This window comes from Anser cygnoides, chromosome 1 (assembly GCF_040182565.1).
Source record: "Anser cygnoides isolate HZ-2024a breed goose chromosome 1, Taihu_goose_T2T_genome, whole genome shotgun sequence".
Classification (NCBI taxonomy): Eukaryota; Metazoa; Chordata; class Aves; order Anseriformes; family Anatidae; genus Anser; species Anser cygnoides.
This window is the reverse complement of record NC_089873.1, coordinates 134,681,089-134,690,627: the sequence shown is the minus strand read 5'-3', so window position 1 is coordinate 134,690,627 and position 9,539 is coordinate 134,681,089.

Genomic DNA, 9,539 nt, shown 5'->3' with positions numbered 1-9,539 from the left:
CTAGCCGCGGTGTATCCACTCTGCTCCACACTCTGTACTGTTCCTTTTAGAGTCAGCACACCAAATTAATCTGGTGTGATTAATATCCAAGGTTGGAGGCCTAGGGAACTTCTAAGTGTTGCAGCTACACTCCACCATGGAAGCTTTTTCAATGTTGTATCTTTTCTTTAAAATGTACCTTAAATACCACCACATGAAGAGCCTTGCAGACTTTCCCTCACCATAGACAAAAATCCAAGCATATGGATGGTGAAGAGATATGCAGCACATCAAACTCTTGACAACATGGTGGGCAACACATCCTCCGTTGTGCAGGTGTCTATAGATTTTCAGATTAAAAGACTATCCTTTATCCATTATCAAGTTAAAAGCCCAGCAGGACTGAAGAAACTGTAGAATATAACAACGTCTGAATCTACTGAACAGTTGGCACTTAAAGCTTCAGACACATACAGTGTTGACACACAAAATACCAGTGTGCCAAGATACAGAGTGGTGCCTTGCCTTGGGGCCAGTTACCTTCTGAAGGGCTCCTGTAACGTAGAACCAAAGGCTTGAAAAGCTTAGTGTAGTGATTATGTCTCTTGCAACAGAAAATAGACTTTCCTGTAAAACAACTCCTCTATTATATATGATACTTTTGTAAATAAATCCAGTGTTCTTTCTACTTTCCTGTGAAAATACCAGAAACTATGGTGATGAATAGAAAATAAAATTCTAAAGTAGATAGGACAAATTTTAATTCTATTATTTTATGCTGTGATTTTTATAACAAGTTTGTAATAAGGCAAAAAAAGTCATATTTCCCATTTACACTGCAATAGCAAACCAAAATGTTACTGTATCATTTTTTGCTACTTCAGATTACACATATATAATCTAACAAATTATGTTTTCATTGCTAAGAAAACCAGCCCTTATTTAATCATATATTCAAGACCCAAGTTAAATTTTCTGTCTGGCTTGCTGGGAATACTATGGCTTGGTGTGATGAAAGATAAGTATGGAAAGAAAATCTTAGAAACTGCTTTTGATGAAACAACAATATTTAACCTACATGCCATGAAATCAAGTTCTACTTTATTCAAAGCTGGAATATGTTTGCATACTTGATCAGCTTCATCTCACTTGGTCTAGGTTTCCATACACTAGAAACAGCCCACATATTTACATTTCAAATTACTTCTATTTTAAGAAAATGAGAAACAACAAAGCAACAGAAAGTAAATTTAAGGTATTTTGTCCAGAAACACAGACGTTATCAGCTAAAGATACATTATTTGATAGAAAAGAAGACACAAAAGACAAGAAAGTGACATACAAGAATCCCAGTAACTAACAAATTGATTTAACCTTTTCAGTATAACTCTCCCATGTTTTATGATATGTAAATATGTTCCCCAAATCTGTTCCCCCCACATTCTCAAATGCATGTGAAAAGAGCAACCTTAAACAGCTGCAGATGCCAGCTGGCTTTATTTTTCAGATCTAGTTGTGACAGCTATTTTCTCAGTGATTTTAGTTTTTTATGTGCTAAAGTTAATTGTTGGGATACAGTTCTTCAGCTCTAAATTATCATATTTTTATTTAAACCAATAGAGCTAGAACAATTTAATTTATCTGAGGATTCCCCAAAGTCCATAAGGAATTATTACAGCAAATCTGGAGACTGAATTCAATCCCCAAAGCATGTAATAAATAAGTTTAATCAACTTAAAACATAAATCTCAAAGCAAATTAGTTATAAAGAGTTTCATATTGATAAAGAAGAACAATAGTCAAACACTAAAGGAACAAAATGAAAACATATTCCTATACCCAGTAAAATGCAGAATTACTCACTGTTCTTCTGTCAGATATCCAATTTGTTTTGTCAAATGTCCAATTGGCAATTGCTTAGAAGGGGACAGAATTTTTTCCTTTGGTTTTCAATGCAGACTGCCAGCTCCTTCCCTCTAATTTTTCCCATTTCATTTTGAGAAAGTCTAAAATTTCTACTATCAAGCAGAATTAGGTTACAGCAATGAAGTAGTTAAACCACTCTGTTAGGTAATATATCAATCAGATTGAGCACTTAGATAAACATTGAACTTTTATTTTTTTTGTATTCTCTCTAGGATATATTTTACAAGAAATTCTGTGTGTTGATAAAATCACTCCATCCAAGAGGAAAAAAAAAAAAAAAGAAAGAAACCATATTTCTTTCAGAGTGTAGTTTTGATCTCTGGAAATAGAGTTTTGTAAATAAAGCATAATTGAGACCATGTCATTCTTCAACAATAGAAGGAAAGGAAAACAGTGGAGTTTTCCCTCACTATGAAACCAAATGTTAACGTTGCCTGAGCCTAGGACACCATCTTTCACCACCTACTAAGAAATGTATTTTCTATTTTGTAATACTGTCACCTGAAAAAGACATCTTTAGCGCAGCTTTAAAACCAGAGAAGTATCACTTGCTTGCCCTCTTTTAAGCAAGGTTTCATGAGCACAGAGATTTTACTCAACAATGAAGTCTAATTAGTCTCTAGATTTAAAGATAGGAAATGTGTACTTGGTTATCCTGCAACATAAATCACCTACCACATCACTTCGTCAGCAATGGTAATAATGTGCCATCTGATTGAAAAACCCTACTACAGAGAAGTGTTTGACTGAAAACTAGGGGTAGATGCTGACATAATAATACCTGCATACTTATATGCTCAGATACCTCTGGGAAGTTACTTTTTCAAATGATTTGAATATTCAGTAGCCTCCTTGTACCTTGTTTTAGTAGAATGTAGGCTGTTTGAACTTCTATTTAATTATAGATTATAGATAATAGATATATGAACACCTTTAGAAATTAACAGTCTTGTGAAGTTGGAAACTTCAGCCCAGAAACAGATAAAATACAAATCAGAATACATGCCTCAGCTTAAGTATAAGGTGTGTAGACAGCATAAATTTTCAGAATTCATACTTGCATGTTTAAAATTAAGCAAATACTTAATATCAAAGGTAAGATCCAGAATTAAAACAGACTATTTTTTTTTCATGGAGCTCTTTTCTTATGTTTAAATCTGTGCAAAATTTGCATCAGCAAAATTAAACAAAATTAGAAATATTCATCCAAATATAGAGGCAAATATTTTCTGTTTTCTTTCAAAGGGAAACCTTGTGTCATACGGAATTTCAGGCATAATCTTCACCCACATACAAATTTCCTTAAGTTTGAACAGCCACTTTTTACTGCTGCTAAAACCACACATCTGACAGAACATATGTAATTCATTTTTCTTCTTTGCATGTTCCATATAATTAAGATTTAACAAAAAAAAAAAAAACAACAAAGTTTCTGTTTGTTTGTTGACTTACTGTTTTGTTTTGTTCCTGAAGTACATCCAAGATCCTAGCAAGCACATTTTGGACAACAGCTATGTTGTTTCACTGCAGGTCATACTGCCCTCAACTAAGTATACTGTTCACATGAGTAGTTGACATGAGATATTACCTACTGTAATTTAGCTGTGCCTATCCCAGTCACCCTTCAAACTGACACATCAGTTAACCACTTTGAATTCTTGAATCAATAAGCAGATTGTCATTACAAAGGAAAGATCGTGAAACTTAGTTGTTTTGAAAGACAAGCTTTGTTCTATGCTTCTAGAGATCTTCTGAAAACTTTCTGAAGAAGATATATAGTCACTGTGTTCTTCACAGAATATTTTTGATTATTTTATTAGTTTTCTAGAGCAATTAATATGGATGCAGACCCAATGTGTAAGTGTTAGGCCCGACTTAGAAGCTACAGCAGTTAGGAGCACTCAAGTAATAGTAATACGTTTGTGAGATTAAATACTATGTTTGAATCTCTATGCATTTCAGATAACACAGGGAGATGTGACTTGAGATATCTGGAGATTAATTAGAGAGGATAACTTTTTACAATATAATAATAATAATAATAATAATAATAATAATAATAATAATCAACCTCCTTGTTCCAGTCAGGAAAAATAAATAAATAAAAAAAAATAAAAATAGGGAACTTTCCCAATTTACATTGTAGTAACACACTGATTAAGACAAATGGACTAATTGCAAATTAACTACTTGGGTTAGCTAAACCTCAGTAAATAAGGAACTCAGAGAAAGGTTAACTTGGCCATGTAAGTTATCACATTTGTGCATCAACATTTTTTTACCAAAAAGATATATATCTGTTGTGTGACTTAAAAAAGTCACAGAGAAGTTGGAGTAGTGAGATATAATGGATCTCTCAACTATAAAACCTGAATCTGAACACATTACAAACTAAGAAACTAATCCACTGCAGTCAGTTATCAGTCACAAATCCTCTGTAATTTTTCAGACAATCTAAAAGGGATTTACATGTCAGTAGCCTGGAGGTCTACATAGTACTGAGTTGCAACAGTTTATTAAAGAAGCAATTCATATTCCTATCAATCTGTCATTTGTTTCAGGTCATTGTAATAAGAAGAGGTTAACCCAAATGAATAAAAGCCCATATAAGAAGATTTTTTTCTTATTTGTAGAGTTCATCAACCTGATGAGTTTGTGCTTCAGGAATATAAGGCATTAAGAAGGGGCATTAAGAGAGGGAATGTGAAACCATTTGTGTAAACTCATTTTGCAGTGAGACCTAATCCAGCCCCACCTTTACAACCATAGAGACTCTACAGTTTTGTTTAAAATTTCAATCAAATTTAGGATGATGATCATTCTGTAGAAGCCTAGTGCCTGTTGCTGCATTTTGCTGAAGCTTACTCAAATTGCCCAAAAGAGCTAAATATTACCTTCTATTTAACACAATATTACCAGTAATGTCATTGATTCCTCATGGTTGTAACATCAAATCATCAATGAAAAGTTCGTATTTTCTTTATGAAAAGTAAAATATGACATTTCATGAAAATTTAATAGAAGATTCTGAAGAGGAAATCTTCATACAACATTACATTTTAGTCTTTACGAAATAGTCTTAATAAAAAGCTATTTTTTTTTCTTTCTTATTACAGGAAACCAGCACTGTAACTACTAAACTCTGGCCAATAACAACATTTCATCCATTAATTTCAAAAACGTATATTAAAGGACAAGTAATAAATAGAAAGAATTGAGAAACACTGAGTCTTCTGAGCTTTGAAAATATTCGGAGAGTTTTCCTCTGGCAGTAGCACAAGACACATGGTTTTCCTTGGAGTCTTTCAGTCTCACAGGTTTTAAACAGGTTGAGATTAAGTCAAAACAGAACCTGAATCCTGTCTAAAACACTTTAGGCTTTAACCTACATTCTGCCAGCTTAAAGAGATACTTGGTCACAGCCAGCAAGAAAAGCAGAAGTCTATTTCACTCACTAAAGCCAGAAAGAACATTCTTAGATTCATTTTTCTCTTTTTCTATTTTTTTTAATCTGTTTAAATTACTTATGCACAAATGTCATTTACATACTGCCCTCTTTGCCAGGTAGACAGGTAGTAGTCAAACATTTTGGAGGAGCTTTTAAATCACCTCTGAGATTTTGAGGATTTCAGTGGATATCTATGATGTACCTGATCTTCAGAAACTGCTGAAGATATCAACAACTCACTCTTACAGAAATGTTTATAGCAAGAAGAAAAGGAGGAAATGATGGGAAAATGACAATCACTGTAAATCAGATAGGTACCATTTGAAATAGGAGTGTGGGGCAAATAGGAGTATGGGGCAAAGAACTGAGAATCAGGAAAATATGTTATGTTTTACTGGTGAAATCAATTTATATAATCTAAGCAGGAAAAAAAGGACCAGAAAAAAGAAGAAGGTCAGAAAGTCTGTTGAAAAGAAATCATTACAGCCCATACTCAAACATATAAGGAATCAAGAAGCTTTTCACAGGCAGATAGCAACAACTGCCTTGTGATGAAGATCAAGGATAATTCTTAGCCTTCTTTCTGACCTTTTTCCTGTGATATCTCATTGTGTGGGCTGCAGGGGGGAAAATAAAATGTTCATTCAGAATGGGTATTATTGCATGTTCTCCCTGGCAATGGGAGCAAGCATAGGGTTTTAACACTAATTCTCACTATCATCTGAAACTGCATTCTGATTAAATGATGCAATTCAACGCACTTTGCTTCACAGTGTTGCAGAAAACAAAAACTAACTGGAGAAATAAGTGGGGAGAGGAAAAGGCAAGAGGAGCAAGCCAGAAGGAAAAGGATAATGAAAACAAGTGCAGAAAGGAGAAAATTGTAGTTCTGCTGCCTAGGGACATGAAACTGGAGAAAGACATTAGATGAGAGGAAAAGCCATTCCTAAAACGTACAATGGACAAGTCCATATCATGAGCTTGCTCAGTTGTTTAGGAAACCATGACTTTCTAGTGAAAAGTGTATGAAAAAGCATCACTTCTTATATAGTATCCTGAGAAAACCTTCCAGTGAACAACAATCATAAAATTAACTCAATGACAGCAATAACACCTTTTTCAGTAGAGATAACAGAGATGTAAGAGAAAGGGAAGCTTGAAACGTATTGCTAGAAGTCACATCTGGAGACAAAAGTAATCTGGAAAAAGGAAACAGGAAAGAAATAAAAATTATCCCCATGTGGGGAAAGAAAGAGGAGAACACAAGTACATGTCTGCTAGTCTAGACTAAGAATGATAGAAATGGTCTAATGCATTTGGTTCAGCCTATTCCACTTTGATATGACCCTACCATATATCTCAAAAGTTTTCTGTCTTTTCTTTTAATATTTCAGAAACGTTTTTAGTGTATCTCTTACAAGGTAAACACATAACCTTACAGACAATAAGATTTTCTTCATACTGAAATTCCTTACATATTATCTATATAATGTTTTCTGATTCTTTATTTTTGTCCATTACATTTACCCTATCTCTCTTTCTACCATTCATTCTCATTGTGCTCCCTCATTACTATTAATAATATTGTTATGATTGCTGGAGACTTTTAACTTAACCTTTTCCTTTAATCATGTCATCACTATATTTATTTAGCTTCAAGGTATTTTCACAGATCATTTTCTTCAGCCCTTGATTCTTCAGTTGCTTTTATCAAATGACTCAGGGAAAATTGATATTTTCTCACAGTATGTGACGTATAAGTAAATTCAATAGGATGTCATTGGAGTTGGGAGGAAGAAATGGTTTCTACCTGTTCTGAAATGCCAGGATTCTGTGTATACCAGCATAAATTTAATTTATTACCACTAGATAAACAGAAAAAGGAAATCTCAAATTTGTATTATATTTTTTTAAGATAATCCAACACAGCACAAATTACTGTAAATTCACATATAAAATTGGCAATTATATTCTCCTAGAATTGCTATGTTTAGGTTTACTCCTCTTGTTAAATGACATCAATACATCTGCAAGACATATCAACACTTCTCCTTACTAACCAGTAAGCGGGTAGGACAAATTGTACAGCAGCAACTTTGGCGTTGTATTAATAGGGTGGTTACAGAGAAAACAGTAATGCTAAGCAGCGGGTTAGGGCAAGATATTGGGGGGGGGGGGGGGGGGGGCAGGGCATGGGGGAGGAATACAGCACATCAGCTGATTTTTTTTCAGGTTATGTTCCAGTTATTGCTTTGATTCCTGGGTTACTGCTCTGAGTTGCTGAGAAATTCAGTGCAAGGGAGTTATCACTCCATGTCTGGTATGAATTACTGCCTTCTTATCTCAGACTTTCTGAGCAGGTCTGGGCCAGACAGTGTTATTCTTAGAAAGGGCAGCTCAGACTTCATTTTGCTATGGGCTATAGATATGACTACCAGAAGTCCCAGTCTTGGGATGCAGAGATGTCACTGGAAAAGTCCTCAGGATACTGTTTTTTCTAAGGTTTTCTTGCAGAGCATTGAATTTTCTCAGGGTCTACCTAGCAATCTGTGGTTCTTGCAATTACAGTTTCTCAGTTTCCCAGAGAAAGAAGGAGGAAAACCGCTTGCAGGGTATGCATTGGTACGCTTGGATCCTATGGGACAAAACCCCCCAAAAGAGGGTCATCCTACCTGTGATCTATCTCTTTTGCTCTCATATTTTCAGCCTGAGGCACCTGAGAAGTTCTCATTACCTGTCATATGCCTGCCCCAACTTTAAAATAGGAGTGATTGGTGCTGCAAGTAACATAGCTATGAGAGCACAGAGATCACTGTGAGCTGCCAAACCTGTCTGAAGAAAACTAGATAAGGGTTCTGACAGCCTCAAGCATTCACAGCAAGTTTAGGACACTATGACATGGCTCTGCTATACCTATCATGGCCTCAGAGCTCTGTGGTAGAACATAACTGCTCAAAATTTCAGCTATCCTACCTGCTGTAAGCTGCAGCTGTCCCACTGAATTCCTGTCTCACCTGAGTACTTCTATTGCTTCAGCCAAGTATATGACAATTACAGATTGTTGGACATTCATGGCTTAGAAATGGAAAATTTAAGTGACTCTCAAGCACACTAAGATATCAAGAGCAGTCATTAAAGAGAAGACACCCAGAGCAAGGATCAAATTTTCACTGGGCCATGGAAAGTTATAATAGCTTTTAATACACAGTTTTAATATTGTGACAGCAAGTGAACTATACTGGTTATACTGGAATCTCTTTTTGTTGTTGTTGTTGTCGTTGTTTTGTTTTGTTTTTGGTGGTGGTGGTGGTTTTTCTTTGTTTGTTTGTTTGTATTTTTTTCCTAAGAAGCCAGATGTTAGAAAGAGGCAAAGAACAAAGAGAGACTACTAGTTCAGAAACGAAAACAACAACAACAAAAAAATGGTCTGAAAGACTATAATAGTCTAAAATATGGCCAGCTTTGACTCACATCTCCATTTTCATTTGCTTTCTGTTCCTCAGATTTTGTTACTTTTATTGTGTCCTTCTGAAAACATCATTTCCTAAAGAATTTATTCTTCTTAAAAGTCAGACAGCAGTGTGGCCATCAGGCAATGAATATTTGCAGAATACAAATCCCATATGAATATCCTCATATAATATGTACTGTTGCAGTCAGTTGTTTCTGAATAGCAAGGTAAAGCAATGACTTCATGAAAAGGGAAAAATATATTATTTATACCTAAATACTGTAATTAAAAGCAAAAATCAAGGTAGTAGGAAAAGATAAATTTTTTTCACTACCAAATCTGACAGTAAGCTTAAAAATTGTAAGAAACAGGGCCAGTGGGCTACCTATCCCTTGACTGACTTAACAAAACAATAGGAGCAGTAAGTCTCAGAGGGGACCGAGCTAACAACAAACTGATCTACAGGAGGAGAAGCAGTGCAGTTGGAGCATGGGAGTTGTCAAGTTATAAAAAAAGGAACGAACTAGTTAGCAAGGAATGAATGACCAGGAGATAAAAGAGAAAACTTTTGACTAAGGAGAAAGACAGATGACACATGTCAGTGGAGGGTAAAGGTTTATGTTTGAACATATGAGCTGTTTAAGCACACTTCTTCTTAATCATTTTCTGTCTTAACCAACAATTAGTCTCCAAAACACTGCACCAAGAGTTGATTTATTTTTATTTTTAGAAATA